The sequence below is a fragment of the Triticum urartu genome, chromosome 7 (assembly GCF_003073215.2).
Source record: "Triticum urartu cultivar G1812 chromosome 7, Tu2.1, whole genome shotgun sequence".
Taxonomy (NCBI): Eukaryota; Viridiplantae; Streptophyta; class Magnoliopsida; order Poales; family Poaceae; genus Triticum; species Triticum urartu.
In genome coordinates, this window is record NC_053028.1 from 320,576,698 (window position 1) to 320,597,688 (window position 20,991).

Consider the following 20,991-nt stretch of genomic DNA (forward strand, 5'->3'; position numbering starts at 1 on the left):
CTAGTTCCGGCGCCTTATGTGGTGCCGGAGAAGAAGGCCAAGAAGAAGAAGACCACGGGGACTCGAAAGAGTGCCCGCAACGTGGTGGTGTCGGACTCGTCATCCGACGAGTCCGAGACGCCCTCTTCCCGTGAAAACGAGGAGGAGGAAGAAGAAAACTCTCCCCCCAGCGGAGGGAGGAGAGAAGAGGAAGGCCGCCCCAACGGGAGAGGCCGAGGGGTCTAGGAAAAGGAAGACCCCTCCGCCGGACTACTCCCCCGACACCGAAGAGGGCGGAGAGGAGTGGCCAAACAGGGCCAAGCGTCCGGCGAAATCGTAAGTTCGGATATCAGAGTAACTCATGATGTTCCTTTGTTGCACAACTTTCCCTAATGTCGAACGTAATTATGCAGCCCGCCCCGGGCCGAATTCAACGAATTGTCGGGCGGCTCCCTGGACTCATCGGACGTGAACTCAGTTCCGCCCGCTGTCTCGCCCCGCACTGCAGACGACGCCGAAGTGGCGTCGCGACAAGCTCCGGGGCAGGAGGAGGTGGTCCCGGAGGAGCCGCAAGGCAACCTCCCGGACTCCAGGAGTGAAGGGGATAAGGCCCCCCAGGGCTCCAAGTCCGGCTTTGTGCCGGACACCGCGCCGGAATCTTCAACAGTTCCGGACCGCGGTAGGCGAACTCCTTCCAAGAGGAGCAAGCCTTCTGAGCCGGCGGCCTCCGTCCAATCGGAGGTGCTAGACAATCTGCTTGAGGTGCTTGACGGCGCCTCCATCGACAAGGAGCACCGTACTATTATGAGTACGGTGATCCAGAAGGTTCAGTCCGCCAAGAGCGGACTGACTGAAGCTTGCGCTAGCCTTCTAATAGGCTTCGAGGTAAGTAAACATATATAAAAATAGTACCGCATAGACAGTAGCCCCTGATGGTATGTTTGGCGTTCGGAAAGAAAAGCCGAATAGAGGATCTAGTAAATTTCGCAGGAGTCTAACAATAAAGAGTCAATATGCGTGTGCAGGCTTCGCTGCTATCCACCGCCGCACTGACTGTGGAGGTGGGTGTCCTGAAACAGGACCTCAAGCGGACCGAGCAAGAGCTCGGCCTTGCCAAGCGGCAGCTCGAGGAAAAAGAAGGTAGGAAATACCTTACAGAAAAAGTGCCTATAGAGAGGCGTGATTGCAAAAAATAACAGGATTGCACTGCTTATTATAGGGGCCACGACTGAGGTGGCGACCCTCAAGCAGGCGCTGTCCGAGGCCGAAAAGAAAATGGCCGCGGAGCGCACTGAGCGAGAGAAACTTGGGGCTCAGGTCGGCGAGGTGCAGCAAGAGCTTCAGGCTCTCATGAAAAAACATGAGAGTTTGGAGCTTGAGTCAAAGACCCAAGCATCCGAGCTCACGGTGGCCCTTGAGACTGCCAAGTCTGCCAAGGCCGAAGCCCAAAAGGCCCTCCAAGAGTTGGAGGAGATGAAGAAGATAGCAGCGGGTAAGGCATTCTTTATGCAAAGCAGAAATATAAAAGTAAACTCCTTGTTACTTACCCGAATCCGGAGTTCTCCAGGGGCATTCGCAGATCTTCCCCACAGCGTATCCGACGCCGCCGCATTCTACCGAGCTGAAGAGGGCAGCTCGACGGAGAAGGTGTTCTGGTCTCAGTATGCTGAGGCCGGACACCCTGTGCCCTTGAGCGACCAGCTGAAACAGCTGGTCGAGCTCCACAAGGCGGCTGAACAGGCCATGAAGGGCTTCATAGTTCGGCTATGGCCTGGAGAGGCCCTGCCTGGGAGCTACTTCGGGCTGGTGCGGCGGCTGGTGGAGGCCTGTCCAAGGCTCGAGGTCATCAAGCGCTCCGTCTGCATCGAAGGTGCCCATCGGGCCCTTTCCCGTGCAAAGGTGCACTGGGGTAAGCTGGACGGTAAGAAGCTTGTGAAGGACGGGCCGCCGCCGGGGAAGGAGCATCGCAAGCCCGAGAACTATTACAAGGATGTTCTTGCGGGTGCCCGCCTTGTGGCGGATGAATGTACCAAGGATGTAATTTTTGAACAAACTCGCTCGTTTTTATCCTGTGCGCTGAAACTTGTTCATAGGCGCTTAAGCAATGCTTGTTGAATTTAAAATATTATTTTCTGTGCGGCCGTTTATCAAAAAATTGAGAGATGGCCAGTCGTTGGCTTCTTCCCCCATGCCACTAGTGCTGGGGTGTTCGGGATAAACCTGAGCGCTCTTTTTCCCATAGTTGGGTCCTTCGAGGGAGGCGCTCAGCACAACGAACCAGGCAATCGGACTATAATGCTTGAACACTCTCACTTAGCCATAGAACTTTATAATTTTAAATTTCAGCGAAGCCCCTAGTTCGGAAGACCGAGTTCGGGGCGCTATCCACGCCTTGGCCGGACAAATCCGGCTCCTCGCTCGAAGCGGCATAAGTCTTTAGGGACTCGAAAAACCTCTCGAACAGCGACCGGTCTCTTGCCTCATCATGACAGTCAGTTTTAGCTTTCTCCACTGAGGTGCTTAACCCAGCTCAACCGGGGCACAATCGCAGTGGTTCTCCTAGTGCTACCTTAGCCGATATAGCGGAACGTAAGGCACCAAAACATAGGAGCCGGGCAAACCCAACTATTGACCCAAATCATGATTTGGAGCCGATGCATATAGTGCTATAAGTTCGGGGTGCCACACTTGTGAAAGTGTACGGACTTCTCACACCATTATGAGGGTTACTGAAGCCCCTGGCGTACTTGCCGTACCACGGTGTACGGGTGCAACATGTCATTAATGAACATATATAAAAGAGAGTAATGCAGAAAATAGACAAAAGCTATGCATTGTTTATAGAGAGGCTATTTATCAAAGACGAACGATACAAATTATGGAGTCCTGAAAGTAAGAAAAAATTAAAAAAGAATCCGGCAGCCCCTAGTACGTTTTAAGCCGTGTTTTGGGCGTGCCGTTATTGTGCCCCTTCCCCTGTGCCCATGGTATTTCAAGGGCGTAGTTATGTACGCGAGGTACTGGTTTCGCTATGTCGCGAAAGCTGGGGTTGGGGCCGCATTGCTACGCTTGCTCAGAGTGTGCCAGGCGGTCCTGCTGTGGGTTACTCTAGGCGCGCTTGGTAGTGTCTGGCTTTTTAATGGCCGGACTGGAGAATTTCCTGAGAAGGCTACTTTGTACCTCCGCTGTGAGAGCCGCCGTGTGCTCCTCCGTACGGAGGGAGCGTTCGGTGTTTCCGTTGACCGTAATTACTCCTCGAGGGCCTGGCATCTTGAGCTTGAGATATGCGTAGTGCGGCACCGCATTGAACTTTGCGAATGCGGTTCGTCCGAGCAGGGCGTGATAGCCACTGCGAAACGGGACTATATCGAAGATTAACTCTTCGCTTCGAAAATTGTCCGGGGATCCGAAGACCACGTCAAGTGTTACTGAGCCTGTACAGTTGGCTTCTACACCTGGTATAATGCCTTTAAAGGTCATTCTTGTGGGCTTAATCCTTGAGGGATCTATGCCCATTTTCTGCACTGTATCCTAATAAAGCAGGTTCAGGCTACTGCCGCCGTCCATGAGGACTCTTGTGAGATGAAATCCGTCGATGATTGGGTCGAGAACCAATGCGGCGAAGCCGCCATGACGGATGCTAGTGGGATGGTCCCTTCGATCAAAAGTGATCGGGCAGGAGGACCATGGGTTGAACTTTGGGGCGACTGGCTCCATCGCGTATACGTCCCGTAGCGCACGCTTCCGCTCCCGCTTGGGAATGTGGGTTGCGTATATCATGTTCACCGTCCGCACTTGTGGGGGAAAGCCCTTCTGTCCATTGTTGTTCGGCGGCTTGGGCTCCTCGTCGTCGCTGTGCAGCCCCTTGTCTCTGTTTTCGGCCCTTAACTTGCCTGCCTGCTTGAACACCCAACAATCCCTGTTAGTGTGATTGGCTGGCCTTTCGGGGGTGCCATGTATCTGGCACAAGCGATCGAGTATTCGGTCCAAACTGGACGGGCCCTGAGTATTCTTTTTGAATGGCTTTTTCCGCTGACCGGATTTATAGCCTTTGAATCCGGCATTGACTGCCGTGTCTTCATTGCTGTCGCTGTTAACGCGGCGTTTTTGCTTATTCCGACGTGTCCTGCCACTTTTGTCCTTGGTATCCGAATTACCAGGGTTCTTTGATAAGTTGTTACTGCGAGCTAGCCAGCTGTCTTCTCCCGTGCAAAAGCGGGTCATGAGTGTCGTGAGGGCTGCCATGGATTTCGGCTTTTCCTGTCCCAAGTGCCGGGCAGGCCACTCGTCGCGGATGTTATGCTTGAAGGCTTCTAGGGCCTCTGCGTCCGGACAGTCGATTATCTGGTTTTTCTTTGTTAGGAACCGTGTCCAGAATTGTCTAGCCGATTCCCCTGGCTACTGAATTATGTGGCTTAAGTCGTCGGCATCCGGCGGTCGCACGTAAGTGCCCTGGAAGTTGTCGAGGAATGCGGCTTCCAGGTCCTCCCAAGAACCGATTGAGTCTGCTGGCAAGCTGTTAAGCCAATGCCGGGCCGGTCCTTTAAGTTTGAGCGGGAGGTATTTGATGGCGCGTAGATCATCGCCGCATGCCATGTGGATGTGAAGGAGATAATCCTCGATCCATACCGCCGGGTCTGTTGTGCCATCGTATGATTCGGTGTTTACGGGTTTGAAACCCTCTGGGATTTTATGATCCATTACTTCATTCGTGAAGCATAGCGGTGTGCGGCGCCTCTGTACTGGGCTATATCATGACGCAGCTCGGAAGATCTATGTCTGTTGTGTTCGGCCCGGCCGGATTTGTTGTATCCGGAGTGAAGATCATTGTCACATGCCGTAGGGCGCCTGCGCGATCCGTAGATCGATCTTGTTTGTCTTGCCTTATCATCCAGTATGTCTCGCAGGTCGGGCGCATTTTCCCGTGCCTTAGTTGAGCGGCATCGGGGCATGGCTTGGGTGGAGGGCCGAGAGGCCTCTCTGTCGCGGTCGCGAGGTGGCCGGTCTGCCATGTCATGCGCTGGTGATGTAGGTGCTTCCTCCTCTGATCGGGGTAGCGGCCTGCGCTTCGGGTAACTCTTGGAGGGGCGTTCGAGTTCATACTCTTCGGCCGCAAGGACTTCAGTCCATCTGTTAGCTAGCAAATCTTGGGCAGCTCTAAGCTGTTGCTGCTTTTTCTTGAGGCTGCTTGCTGTGGCTAAAAGCCTGTGTTTAAAACGCTCTTGTTCGGCGGGGTCTGATGGTATGACGAATTCGTCGTCATCGAGGCTTGCCTCGTCTTCGGAGGGAGGCATATAGTTATCATCCTCGACCTCTCGGTCTGCCGCTCTCTCATGCGGGCTGGCTTCTCCATCTTCCTGTGCCGAATCTTGCTGAGGTGGGTGTTCTTCGGCGCTATCCGGGGTAGTATTATCTCCCGTGCCGGAATCATAGTTTTTGCTTTGGCGGGATTTAGAGCGGCGCCGCTGACGCCGGCGCTTTGGCTGTTTCTTGGGGGCGTCATCCCCCACTGTTCCATCGCCATCTCCATCTTTTGGAGTATCCACCATATATATGTCATATGACGAGGTGGCCTTCCAGCGCCCTACAGGTGCTGGTTCCTGTTCATCTCCTACATCGTCGTCCATGCCATCGATGTCTTCGGAGCTGAAGTCAAGCATGTCGGTTAGATCGTCGACAGTGGCTACAAAGTGGGTGGTGGGTGGGCTTTGAATTTCCGCATCGCCCGTATCCCACCCTCGCTGACCGTAGTCCGGCCAGGGCTCTCCTGATAAAGAGAGAGACTTAAGAGAATTCGGGATGTCGCCAAAAGGCGAATGCTGAAAGATGTCTGCGGTGGTGAACTCCATTATCGGCGCCCAATCGGTTTCGATTGGCAGGGGTGCGGGGGCTTCGGAGTCCGGGGAGGAGTCCGGATCCTTGGAGTCACGGGTCGTGCAGAGTGCGGGGCTAGCGTTCGGCTCGATCGCTTTTGGGATTGCAGCCCCCGAGGTGACGTCCAACCGGTCATCCTCGATTGGCGCAATAGGCTCCGAGTTAGGGGTCGGAACCGATGCGTGTGCGGCCTCCAGGACACTGTCCGGGGGCAGAGCTAGATCATGCCTCTCGAGATAGTGCGGCGCGCTTGGCCATGGCTCGAATCCGTCGAAGATCAAGTCCCCGTGGATGTAAGCCATGTAGTTTAGGCTTCCAAACCTAACCTGATGGCCAGGGGCATAGCTTTCGATCTGCTCCAGGTGGCCGAGCGAATTGGCCCGCAGAGCGAAGCCGCCGAAGACGAAGATCTGTCCGGGGAGCAAAGTCTCACCCTGGACTGCATCGTTGTTGATGATCAAAGGAGCCATCGGGCCTAAAGGCGACGACACAGAGGAACTCTCAATGAAAGCACCAATGTCGGTGTCAAAACCGGCGGATCTCGGGTAGTGGGTCCCGAACTGTGCGTCTAGGCCGGATGGTAACAGGAGGCAGGGAACATGATGTTTTACCCAGGTTCGGGCCCTCTTGATGGAGGTAAAACCCTACGTCCTACTTGATTAATATTGATGATATGGGTAGTACAAGAGTAGATCTACCACGAGATCAAGGAGGCTAAACCCTAGAAGCTAGCCTATGGTATGATTGTTGTATATGGAGTTGATTGCCTACGGACTACAACCCTCCGGTTTATATAGACACCGGATAGGGTTAGGGTTACACAGAGTCGGTTACAATGGTAGGAGATCTTGAATATCCGCATCGCCAAGCTTGCCTTCCACGCCAAGGAAAGTCCCATCCGGACACGGGACGAAGTCTTCAATCTTGTATCTTCATAGTCCAGGAGTCCGACTGAAGGTATAGTCCGGCTACCCGAACACCCCCTAATCCAGGACTCCCTCACTAACCCTAAATTTTTTCATCGAATCTAATCTAAAGAACTTTTTCTGTGGATAGAAGGTTCTCATTCGTGGCAAGAAGCTGGACAATATCTTTGTGCATTGAATCAGAAAGAGAATGTCACAAAGAGGTTGAACTATACCCTAACTTGGTGACGATTCGCTACGTCAACAACGGTGGTGAAGATTTCCGTTGACGGTGATGGAGTCCTGCGGCGGAGACGCACAGGCGGAGAAGGCGACGATCCGGAGACCAAGGGGCGACGTGGGGGGCACGAGCACGAGTGCTTTGAGGAAATTTTCAACCATATGGGTTCGCAGGATATATACCCAGTTGTTGTCGGTGGCACCGAATGGAATGGTCCGGTGGCACCGAATGGAATGGTCCGGTGGCGTCGAGATGCAAAACTGCATGCAGTTAGTGCAACTCGGTGGGACCAGTCATTCTAATTGGTATCACCGAGATGAGAACATAGATCAATCTGGTGATTTCGGTGGGACCAAATAGGAGTGAGTTGGTCTGACCGAAATACACAAGAAGCTTTTGGAAAGCAGCCCTTGACGGATCGGGGACTCCGAGTGCTCCTCACCCGGAGGGTCCGAAAAAGACTTGTTCAATTCTTGTGATGTAGCATGAATATTGTTTGAGAAGAGAAAAATCATAGATAGCTAGAGAAGGTTCTTAGGCATTCTTGTCCATCCATTTGGCCAATAAAAACCAAGACAATCAAAAACAACAAATGGATGTCCTTGAATGGAGAAATTATGCAACCAACATGCTCACACGATAAGATAGCAAATGAAATATGTGACAAATCATGCACAAACAATTCTAGCATCTATCAAGCAATTGGCGATGACTAGGTCCTCTATATATGAGTATATTGACTGAGGAGTCAAATGAGAACATTTGATCGTAGGTCATACTCATCGTTTAACCACAAGTGGGGTTACCACTTTTACATAAAGCATTGATCTATTCACACCATTAGAGTTGTTTTAGCTCAATTTTTAGAGCAAATCTCCCCTAGATGTGATATCCCTCCTAAGAGGGATGAACTAACCTTGTGTTTTGTCGATGATGATTTCATGTAGATAGTGAAGATGTGGATGCTCAATATTGATGTAGATCTTTTGGAGCAATCCATTGGAGTGTTGCACTTTCAATACATACATGGGTTAGTCCCACAAGGAACATACAAGGATATCCATAGACATAGAGTGAATTGCACATTTGATTATGTCCATGAAAGCATTAGGTTACCTTGTCCCTTGTCTTACCAACAAGAGGGTTTGTGACTCCATGAACTAGTGAAAGATATGAAAGTTGATTCCATGAGTCCTTGCCAAGATGAATATGAATGAAGTATGTTGGCGAAGTCACCCTCAAGAATGCTCTAGTTCTTCTTCTTTGGGATCCACATCAACTTGATGGGAATCCTTGGAGTTGTAGTCAAACTTGATGATGTTGACGTTGATGTAGTCTTTGGAACCCACTTGACCATGGCCTTAGGAGCTTCTTCAAATGTGTCAATCTCTTCTTGAAGCTTGTCCTTGCCTTTCAGCTTGTGGTCTTGTGGTGGAAGATCATCTTGAGCTTGTGTTCCCTTGAAAGAATTGGGCTCATACTTCTCTTTTTGAGGAACAAACTTCATCTTGGGGTATTGATCTTCTCCTCACTCAACTCCATTGGCATTGAACTTTCGTTCAAAACCAACACCTTGGTTCTTCCGGTGCCTTCCTTGCTTGCGTACAATTTTCTCAAATTGCTTACTCCCAGCAAGGCTCTTGTAAACACCTTTCTCTATAATTCCCTTCAATAAGCTATTTTCTTGCTCAAGTGTAACTTGGCTAAGAGAATCATTAGTGGAGTCAAGAGAGCTACTAGAAGCAACAATATTGGATTTAACATGGTTATTGTTACTACTAGAGGAAGAATCTTTATTTCTCTTGTTACTAGATTTTACTTGTGGCATATAAGTAGACAAGAGGAGACGTTTGGCAAGATAAGAAGAACTCTTGTTTCGAAGATCATCATTGATATCTCCAAATTTAGCTTCTCGATCCGTAGCTTCTCATGAGTCTTTAGGAGATCTCTATTATCCTCTAGAGTTGTTTCATGAGCTAACTCAAGAGTGTTTAATTCTTTAGTTAGACACTCAATCTCCTTCTTTTCATTGTCATTTGTTTCATCTTGATTAGCATGATTACTAGCAAGTTCATCATAGTTTTCATCACTAGTGTTGTCAACAAGTAAATCATCATCACCTAGCAAATCATCTTCATCACTATTGAAATCAACATACTCAGGGTGTGATACCTTAGGGCCTTTAGCCATGAAGCATCTTCCAATTCCTTCATTTGGTGAGTCAAATATGTCATAGGAGTTGGGTGATAGAAGTGCAAGACCGGCATCACCTTCATCTTGAGTATAGTAGGAGTCAGAGTGATAGCTTCTCTCGTAGTAGTTGTCAGAGTCGGAACCGGATACCCATTCACCAATGTGAGCTTGATGTCTTCGTCTTGTGTAGCTCTTTGATGACTTGTCCTTCCTTTCCGAATCCTTTCTTGTACGAGAGGATCTTCGTTCATAATGATCATCTCCACTCCTTCTCTCTTTTGGAGGTGATTCATCTCTTCTACTCCTCCTTTTTGGCGAGTCTTCTCTTCTCTTGTAGGGAGTTTGTACACTCATTGGAGTAGTGTCTGGGTCTTCCACAATTGTAGCAATTACGATCACAACTAGAAGATCTTTTGTCATTTTAGGACCTTGACTTGGAGCTTCTCTCTTTGCTTCTATTCTTGTAGAACTTGTTGAATTTCTTCACCATTAAGCTCAATTCTTCATTAGATACTTGCTTCTAACTTGATGTTGTAGGAGCATCACTTGAATCTTTGTAAGCACCACTTGACTTGTTGTGGAGCTCTTCCTTATCCTTGAGTGACATCTCATGAGCAAAAATTCTACCAATGACTTTCGTGGGCTTGAGATCTTTGTAATTGGGCATCATTTGGATCAAAGTGCACACGGTTTCGTATTTTCCATCCAAGGCTCTTAGGATATTCTTGATGATGAATTTGTCGGTCATCTCTTCACTTCCTAAGCCGGCAATCTCATTTGTGATGAGAGCAACCCTAGAGTACATTTTGGCGACTCCTTCACCATCCTTCATCTTGAACTTGTCAAGTTGACTTTGAATCACATCCAACTTGGATTTCTTGACAGACTCTATACCTTCATGAATATCAAACAAAGTATCCCAAATTTCCTTTGAATTCTCAAGGCGGCCGATTTTGTTGAATTTTTGGGGGCATAATCCATTGAAGAGAATATCGCAAGCTTGAGCATTGTACTGCAGCATCTTCATTTCTTCTGCTGTTGCTTCACAATCCAGTTATTTTCCATCCTCGAAGAAATCACCTTGCAAGCCAATACACACAACAACCCAAACGGCGGGGTTATGACCAAGAATATGCATTTTCATCTTATGCTTCCAACTAGCAAAATTTGTACCATCAAATTAAGGACCTCTACGGTGGTAATTTCTCTCGGTAGACGCCATACTCTCTCCTAGGTTGTGAAACCAAGGCTATGATCACCAAAGCTATGGAAATCAAGGAAAATGGAGACCAAAGCTCTGATACCACTTGTAGGATCGAAAGTATGTCTAGTGGGGGGTGATTAGACTAATTGACCAAATAAAAATCTATCATTTTCCTAATTTTAGTTGTGGGTAGATTTTATTAATTAGCACAAGTCAAGTAATCGACCTACACATGCAATTCTAAGAGTGTAGCAGCGGAAAGTAAAATATTGCATATGAAGGTAAAGGGAAGGGTTTGGAGAAGGCAAACGCAATGGAGACACGAAGATTTTTGGTGTGGTTCCGATGCTATTGTACATCCATGCTGATGGAGACTTCAATCCACAAAGGGTAACGGCTGCGCAAGTCTACAGAGGGCTCCACCCACGAAGAGTCCACGAAGAAGCAACCTTGTCTATCCCAACATGGCCATCGCCCACGAAGGACTTGCCTCACTCGGGTAGATCTTCATGAAGTAGGTGATCTCCTTGCCCTTACAAACTTCTTGGTTCAACTCCACATCTTGATGGAGGCTCCCAAGTGACACCTAATCAATCTAGGAGACACCACTCTCCAAAAGGTAATAGACGGTGTGTTGATGATGAACTCCTTGCTCTTGGGCTTCAAATGATAGTCTCCCCAACACTCAACTCTCTCTCTCTCTCTCTCAGATTTGGCTATGGTGGAAAGATGACTTGAGTGCAAAGAAACTTGGGGAAGGCTAGAAATCAAGATTCTCGTGGTTGGATTGGAATGTCTTGATCTCAACACATGAGTAGGTGGTTCTCTCTCAGAAAATGTATGGTGGAAGTGTAGGCCCGTTCTGATGGCTCTCTCACAAATGGAGAAGGGGGTGGAGGGGTATATATAGCCTCCACACAAAACCCAGCCATTACACACATTTGACCCATCTCGGTGAGACCGAATGATTAAACTCGGTGGCACTGATTAGTTCAAAAATTTGAATGTTAGGAATCTCGGTGGGACCGACTAGAACAACTCGGTGAGACCGATGTGCTTGGGCTTAGGGAAAGCATCATCTCGGTGGCACCGATTGCATCAACTCGGTGAGACCGAAGTGAAGCAATGAGGCAACAGAGAATCTGCCAAGCCAACTCGGTGAGACCGATTGCATAACTCGGTGAGACTGAAGTAAATGCAACAAGTCACAGAGTGTTGGCAGGGCCATCTTGGTGAGACCAAACTGTTAGGGTTTCTGGCTGGGGCTATGTCATATGAACTCGGTGGCGCCGGATAGAAAGAATCGGTGGGGCCGAGTTGGAGTTTAGGGTTTAGATATATTTGGATAGAGAAAGTGGCTGAGGGTTTTGGAGCAATATCACTAAGCATCTGAGCAAGCAATCCATTAAGCAACACCTCATCCCCTTTTAATAGTATTGGCTTTCCTATGGACACAATGTGATCTTGGATCACTAAAACAAAGATGGAGAGTCTTGAGCTTTTCCCAATATATGTCCTTAGCATTTTGAGGGTCCACATCTCTAGTCCATGCCATGCCATTCATTGAACTTCCTGAAATATTTATCTTGAATGGATATTAGTTCAATGAGCTCTATGTTGTTATGAATTACCAAGACTACCCGGGGATTAGTTGCACTTTCAGTGGCCCTAAACGGGCCAGACACAAGTAGGCCCTAAATGGGTCGGCCTACTAATTTTGACTGGGTCGGTCTTTTTCACCTAAATGGGCCACTATTGGGCTGTGCCACATGTCGACGTATCATAGGCGCCCCCGTCCATTGAATGAATGACATCTGTCCCAACACCGAGCCAACACGTGGTTCCTCTAGCTAATGAGAATTTTACACGTGGAAAATCCCCATTGCTTTGGGTTGTTAGCGGGTTATTAGATCCAAACCAAAACCTAATAGCTTAACGGCGACTCGTTATGGTGGATTCCACGTGTCGGTTACCCTTGACAAAAAAACTTCCATGACGCGCCATTTATCATCATGGAAGCGAACACTTCCGTGATGATAATTTGAGTATTGACATGGAACAGTTCTACGACAACACATGTATGACTATCTTCATTCTGTCATAAAATCGTCATGGATGTACATGCATGACGGAAAACGTGACCTCTGTGACAAACACGTATCATCACGGAAGTGTTTTCTTGTAGTGTTGTTACCTGCACCTCGATAGTGATCTTGGTTGGTTCATGCATGGTAAAAAGATTTATTTTGCATAGCATGTTCCCCTATAGCCCACTTTATTCTACCATCCCTTGGTACCATAAGCCTCACTCAAGGTTAATCTTGCATGAAGAAGCGATCATCGGGCATGTACACACTTCTTGATTCCTTCACAGATAACTTGAAGGCTCTTAAGTGACTTCTAACTTTGTAGGATATGCACACCCTCCAAGATTAGCAAGCAAATCAATGTCCCAAGAACCATATGATGAGTGTATCACAAATATATGCTTGAAGCAAAGAGTGATCACAAACGAAGGGGCTCAAAAAAGGGATGAGCTTGGCCTCCAAAGTCACAAGGGAACTGCTCTCAAAGTGCTATGAAAAATAATCATGCCTATTAACCATGAAGGGGTGTTTATATGTAAAGAGAGCATAAAATAAACTACTGCTCAGGTAAAGCAACTAGCTTGGAAGTTTCAGAGGTAAATCGATACTACCAGACGAGTTTAAAATTTGAATGATCAGAAGGGTAACACATGTTCTTGAAATATGCGATACCTCTTTGTAACACCCACGATGCGGCTATATCTCCCACGTGTCGGAGCATGACTTAGAGGCATAACCACATTGTAGGCATGTCGCAAGAGGGGTAATCTTTACACATCCCATGTACTGAATAAGAAAGAGGTACAGAGATGGCTTACAATCGCCACTTCACACAATACATGAATATAGCATTACATCATCCAGATACAATCAAGGTCCGACTACGGAACCAAAATAAAGGAAGACTAACCCTAATGCAAAAGATCCCTGATCGCCCCGACTGGGCTCCACTACTGATCAACTTGAAACGAAACAACACAACGAACACGATCTTCATCAAGCTCCTCCTTGAGCTCGGTTGCATCACCTGCACTGGTATCAACGGCACCTGCAACTGGTTTTGGAAGTAATCTATGAGTCACGGGGACTCAGCAATCTCACACCCTCGCGATCAAGACTATTTAAGCTTATGGGTAGGGAAAAAGGTAGTGAGGTGGAGCTGCAGCAAGCACTAGCATATATGGTGGCTAACTTACGCAAATGAGAGTGAGAAGAGAAGCGAGCATGGTCGTGAAACTAGAAGTGATCAAGAAGTGATCCTGAAACTACTTACGTTCAAGCATAACTCCAACATCGTGTTCACTTCCCGGTCCCCGCCGAGAAGAGACCATCACGGCTACACACGCGGTTGACGCATTTTAATTAAGTTAAGTGTCAAGTTCTCTACAACCGGACATTAACAAATTCCCATCTGCCCATAACCGCGGGCACGACTTTCGAAAGTTCAAATCCCTGCAGGGGTGTCCCAACTTAGCCCATCACAAGCTCTCACGGTCAACGAAGGATATTCCTTCTAGCGGGAAGACCCGATCAGACTCGAAATCCCTGTTACAAGACATTTCGACAATGGTAAAACAAGACCAGCAAGACCACCCGCCATGTCGACAAATCCCGATAGGAGCTGCACATATCTTATTCTCAGGGCACACCGGATAAGCTAAGCGTATAGGAGCCGACGTAACCCAAGTTTCCAAGGGATGGCCCTGCACGGTGCTCTAGTTTGGACCAACACTCAGAGGAGCACTGGCCCGGGGGTTTAAAATAAAGATGGCCCTTCAGTCTGAAAAAGGCTAGGTGGCAAATGGTAAAACCAATGTTGGGCCTTACTGGAGGAGTTTTATTCAAGGCAAATTGTCAAGGGGTTCCCATTATAACCCAACCGCGTAAGGAACGCAAAATCAAGGAACATAACACCGGTATGACGGAAACTAGGGCGGCAAGAGTGGAACAAAACACTAGGCATAAGGCCGAGCCTTCCACCCTTTACCAAGTATATAGATGCATTAATTAAATAAGAGATATTGTGATATCCCAACAAAAATCCATGTTCCAACAAGGAACAAACTCCATCTTCACCTGCAACTAGCAACACTATAAGAGGGGCTGAGCAAAGCGGTAATATAGCCAAACAACGGTTTGCTAGGACAAGGTGGGTTAGAGGTTTGACATGGCAATATGGGAGGCATGATAAGCAAGTGGTAGGTATCGTAGTGTAGGCATAGCAATAGAGCGAGCAACTAGCAAGCAAAGATAGAAGTGATTTCGAGGGTATGGTCATCTTGCCTGCAAAGTTCTCCAAGAAGACGAAAGCTTGATCCTCGTAAACATACTCAACGGGTACCTTGAACATGAACTCGACTCCCAGCTCTACCCAGACAAGAACACAAGCAAAGGAAACCACAATCAACCATGGTGCAATGCGCAAGGAACATGTATGAAAAACATGACATGATATGCGGGATGTGATATGCAATGCATGTGCGTGCTCCGGAAGGAAAAGATTGAACCAGGCCTCAACTTGGCAAGCCAAGAGTGCCGCTGGAAAGATGAGATGATTTCGGTCGAAATCGATATAAAGATCACCGGAATCGGATGCACGGTTTGCAAATGGCAAGCAGAACAATAATGGCACAAATCTACGATTAACAACACGAAGCCATCTAGAATGCAACAAGAAACTAAGCTACTACACTCCAACATAGCAACAAAGCACATGGCAGTGATCCACTCAAGATGCTTGGCAAAAGATGAACACTAAGATACGGCTAAATCACACAATAGTAGGTTCAAACAAGCACGACAAAATTGCAAAAGATATCAGGATCACAGACTTAGTGAAAATAACAACATGTCAGGATTTAACATCAGGAAGCAATGTTTAGAGCAAGATAACAACAGGCTACAGGAACATATCATGGCAAAGCCAAAAGGGATCAGAGAATACAACGGCACCCATGTGAACATAGCAAGTTTCGTTAACAGATTCAGACTTAGCAGAAAACTGGACATGGCAAAAACAAAGTTACGTAGGCATGTTTGCGAGCTTGATGCACTCACCACAAGGCATTTCATGACAAACTAAGCATCCACCCAGCAAGAAGACATGATTAATAAGCTAACCATGCCAAGAACACACTCATAGCATGCATGGATCAATTACAACAACCTCGGCAAAATTGATTAACACGTAAACAATCTGCCAGGAACATTTTATAGCAAAAGTAGAGCAAGATTGAGTCATGATAGGGCACTCCATACTTGCAATAAAAGACATGGATGGAAAGAACATAACAATATATCAAAATCATCCTTACTGAACATGCTCAAAAGAGGCATGGATCACTCTGTAGCAACAAGAATACATGGCATAAAAATAACATCAGGGAAATGACTTAGAAGAATTCTAAGTGCCTGAAATCCGCAACATCACGAGAGCTACTTTGCATGCTTGTGCTAGTCACCACATTGATCACAAAAATACATGGCATACACCCCTATAAAGATGGCATGGCATATAACAAAACACATGTAGAGCTCATGCTCATATGCAGCACACATTAATCATGGCAAAAATGACAAATGCTCACAAACTGATAAGAAACAGCACCTAACATTTTATAGCACACTTGCAAGAGCATTTAGGGAATCAAGATGGACTCAAATGAACATGGTGCAATGGAATGAAATGAAGAGGACAACCAGATGAACAATTTGATATCTCAAGCACGCAAAACGAAGCATCACACAGGAAGTTATGGCATGATGAACATGGGCACATGAATCTGGACACTCCAGGGATTTAGAGGAATTTTACCTCCGCGAAAGTCAACGCGGGACGGAGAGAAGCGGGACGAAGAGATCCGGGAAGCAGGGACGCCGTTTGGATTGGGGACCGGTGGATCTGATCCATCTCTCCCAGATCCGGTGGACGCAGAGCTCCGGCGAGGGCGGCGATGGAGGCGGCGGCGAGCTGCGCGCGAGGCGGCGGAGAGGCACCGGGTCAGCGGCGGAGCAAGGAGGAGGTCCGGCAGGGCACTGGCAGAGGCGGTTGGCGGCGACCGGAGCGGCGGCCGGCGGCGAGCGCAGCGGCGAGGTGCTGCGGCGGGCGCGCGGGCGCTGCATCGTGGAGGCGGCGGCCGAAGCGGCGAACCATGGCGGAGCGGCGAGGCTGCGGCGACGAGGAAGGCGGTGCACACGCGGGCGGGCGGCGGCGGTTGCGTGGGCCGGGCGGGCCTGCCTCGGGCCCGAGCAGGCCGCGGTGGGGAGGAGAGAGAGACGCGGTGAGGTGGCGCTGCCGGATTGGAGGAGGGAGGCGGCGGTGCTGACGTGGCGAGATGCCATTGGTCGGAGTGAGGTGGCCGGCTCCGGTGGACATGTCCAGCGCGGCGTGGACGCGTCCGGTGGCGCGGAGGGAGTTGGACCTAGGGTTTGTACTGCGCGAAATTTTGGGGAGGCACACATATTTATAGGTAGAGGGAGCTAGGAGAGTCCAAATGAGGTGCGATTTTCGGCCACGCGATCGTGATCGAACGACCGAGATGATGGTGGGGGTTTAGATAGGTTTTGGGCCACTTTGGAGAGGTGTTGGGCTGCAACACACACACGAGGCCTTTACGGTTCCTCGGTTAATCGTTGGAGTATCAAACGAAGTCCAAATGGCACGAAACTTGACAGGTGGTCTACCGGTAGTGAACCAAGGCCGCTTGGCAAATCTCGGTCCAATCCGAGAACGTTTAACACCCACACACGAAAAGAGACAAAAGGGGACGCCGTAGGACATAGGAGCGCCGGATTGCAAAACGGACAACGGGGAAAATGCTCGGATGCATGAGACAAATATGTATGCAAATGCGATGCACATGATGACATGATATAAAATGCATGAAACACAAACAAATGACAAGGCAACAACATCGATTAACTGGAAGACACCTGGCGCAACGGTCTCGGGGCGTTACAACACTCCACCACTACAAGAGGATCTCGTCCCGAGATCTAGAATGGCACCGGAGGGAAAAAACTGAAGAGAAAGAGAAGAGGTAAAACTAAGTTGCTTCTTTGACAAACGAGTGAAACCAAAGAACCTTGCGAGGTTGAGCAAATTGAAAGAAAGAAAGCAACGGCGATGAACGAAGTTGAAAGCACTCTGTTAAGAAAGAGGAAAAAAAGGACCGATTCGGGTAGCACTCCGGTTGAAAAGAGATGAAAGACTTGATAAAATGAAAGAACTTGAGCAGCGGGCACACACTCCAGTTAAAAGGATAAGCATGAAAAGATCATGATCTTCACAATTCGAGATGATGACTGAAAAGAGCAACACCACAAAGCCTCCGGAAGAAATGAAAGAATGGAATGGAATGGACGGAGGGGAACGAGATCTTGAGAGAGCATGCTTACGACAAATGCTGGAATGGAGTTGTTGGATTATCAACAACGAAAGGATAAGCTTGATGTGGGCTTATGGAAAACACCTCAAAATTATGAGTTGACAATCTGCCACTAATGGAAGGAATGGATTTGGATTGATATGAACAAGGAGATGAGAAGCTTATCTCACCGGAAGGATAAATGACGGCCTTGGGTCATTTATAAGCACCATAGATAGCAACAATTCCTTAGGGAAGGCTTTAGGTGAAACATGACACAAGATAACTCCAATGAAGAGATTGATTGGTTGAAAAGATGCTCATGCTCGAAGAAATTGATGGGTTTAAACTAACTCATACTTGACAACTTGTGAATCATGAAACATGAACTCAAATTATCAAGAATGACATAATACCACCTCCAATGATATGGTAGAAAGAATTGCACTTCGGAATGCGAGATGAATAATGCTTGAGCTCCTCTGAAAAGAATCTCAATGAACACTTCGAGAATGAACTAAATCCTTGATGAACCATCATGTAGAGCCTCCGTGAGATCTTCGGTAATAAAAGGATGATAGAAAGAAAGGGAAGTTGAGAATATAAAGTGAAGCCTTGGAATGGTTAAATGGAGCTTCACGGTGAGATAAAGTGGAAACTTGGAACTCCATAAGAAAAGATGAAGCAAATTAAACCGAGAATTTGATGAGCCTCCGAAATAAAGAATTAATCATTTGGGTGAATCAAGAATAAGAATTATGTTATTCTCATCCTTCAACAATTTAGATTGATGACAAGCAAACGGATTTGGCATACTACTTATTCTCGTAGAAAGGATTAAAAGAGATATAGCACAAACTTGAGAAGGTCTTCAATGAACCACCAGTAGGATTGAAATAACGAATAAATTGATATGATAACAACTGAAGAGAATCCTGTAAAAACCACCGTAAGAATTGAAGAACGAATGAAGTAAAGGGATGAATCATCGGTAAGAATTAGAGAACCAATGGAGATGCTTGAGGGAATTTGAATCATGAGAACGAATAGATCATGAACTGACTAGAGAGTACTTGAGTGATGCACCGGTAAGATTTGGAGAAACGAGAGATGGAAGCTGGAATGAATAATTCTGAGCTCATGGGCTCCGGAGAATCAAACTGAAAAGACTTCTGAATTGCTTCGGATAGGTGGAAAGAATTCTCACAATTGAAAACAATTATGAGAGAATGGCAATAAGCTAGAACCATGAATCTTGAAGAGAAAGGAGCAAGATTTAGAGGAAAAACTCTTCTTCGGTCTTCAAGTGTTGAGAATGACAAAGAGAAACACCACCATGAACAGTTGAGATACTCCGGGATGAGGAATAGAAAGGTTGAGCCAATGGTGATAAGAATTAGAAATATCTTGAAGAAACCAACTGACTGATGATAACTCATTCTTACGTCAAACTTTAAGATGAATTTGAAAAGCTCCGGGAGAATAGAAGAGTCAGGTAAGATCCTGTGAAAATACCTGTGGGTTAGGGCCCACTCAAGAGAAAAAACACCGTCGAACGATTTAAGAGATAGATTGTGCCGGTTGAATTAAATGGCTTGAATGAGATAACAACCTCGAAATAGGTTGAACAGCTGTTGAACGAAAAGACGAGCCTTCTGAGATATCTTCAGCACTTCGGAACAATTGAATAGTGAGAAGTGGAATGATAATGAGGCGCAACGGCATAAGAAAGCATTTGAAACGAGGAAAGAAAAATGATCAACACTAAAAGCTTGATTTGTGTCCTCCGGAGAAGAAAAAGAACGAATAATGATGAACTTGTAGAGCATCTTCACGAGAAGCACCAGATAAGAACATTGACGGAGAAGAATGGAGAGACTTCACATCCATGAATAAAATGAATAGTAGATTTATAAATCTAATTCCTTGAAAAAAAAGGGGGGGGGGGGGGGGGGAAAACAAAGACAACTTGGGACGAATGAAACAAACACCGTTGAGAAAGCTTAGAATTGAACTTGCGTATGTTGAAATGATCAGAACCACTTGAAGAGAAACACGCCGGTTGAAAAGAAATTGAAATGACAAACACAAAGATTGAGAGGGCTTAGTATTCACATAGAGGTACGAGAACACCGCTTAGGGAAAGGTATGGAATCAACATTTGACTTCGAAGCAACTCGAATACCACAACTGAAAACAAAAAGAAAGAATTGGCTTGCAAAATAAGCCAGAACAAACATATGATAGAGATTTCGTCCGAAGTTTTCATGGTGGGGCCTGCACAGGCTCGATCGTACATCACCATCATGTACAAGGCAGTGCACATGACATACGAAGCGTCCCCGAGTCAGCATAGCCAAGGACTCTTTAAGACACAACGAGACCACTGTAAAACCAACCATGGATAGGCGGGCCACTAGACGTCGAACCCCAATCTCATATCATGCATCTGTTGAAAAGATATCCTAAGAGCTACTTGAATTCCCACTTATAAACTCCCGAAACTTTTTGGTTATGCAATTGGGTGTTGGGGAAACATGGGAAGCATAATATCTCACCCGAAACTAACAAATCCTACATCCAGCTGTATCCATCCTTCAACACATAACCAAGAAACCTTCGGAAATCGTTTACCTCAACCTTCGAAAAGCATCCGTTATACGAGTTGTGGCAATACTCCCGAACTCCCGCCCCAGTATTGGGTGGCGTCGAGGTTATCTCACCAACAACTGCATAAAAGAGATTTTCGAAGTCGGCGAAACTCAGGTATTCCAGAACTGCAACGATAAAATTGTGACGACAACACCTCGGAGCTCAACTCTCCGGGACACTGCCACAACCCCTAAATGTCAGGAGGCACCAAGAACAATGTTCTCGTCACAAAACCATCGGAACGATTCCAAGATACCGCGTGATACTAATTTTTTTTAGTGAAATTTGAGAAGAGAAGAGTCAAAACTCTACGTCAGGAGGCCTCACCAAAGCGACGAAGGGACTGAGGAGTAAAAAGAATCCTACTCTCATATATATATATATATAATCCTAAAAGACTCAAAACATTTTTTTAGACTCAACAACGCCAGTGATTCGATCAAGCAGGGGGCTCCTAAGTCGGGGAAGGCTCTGATTACCAACTTATAAC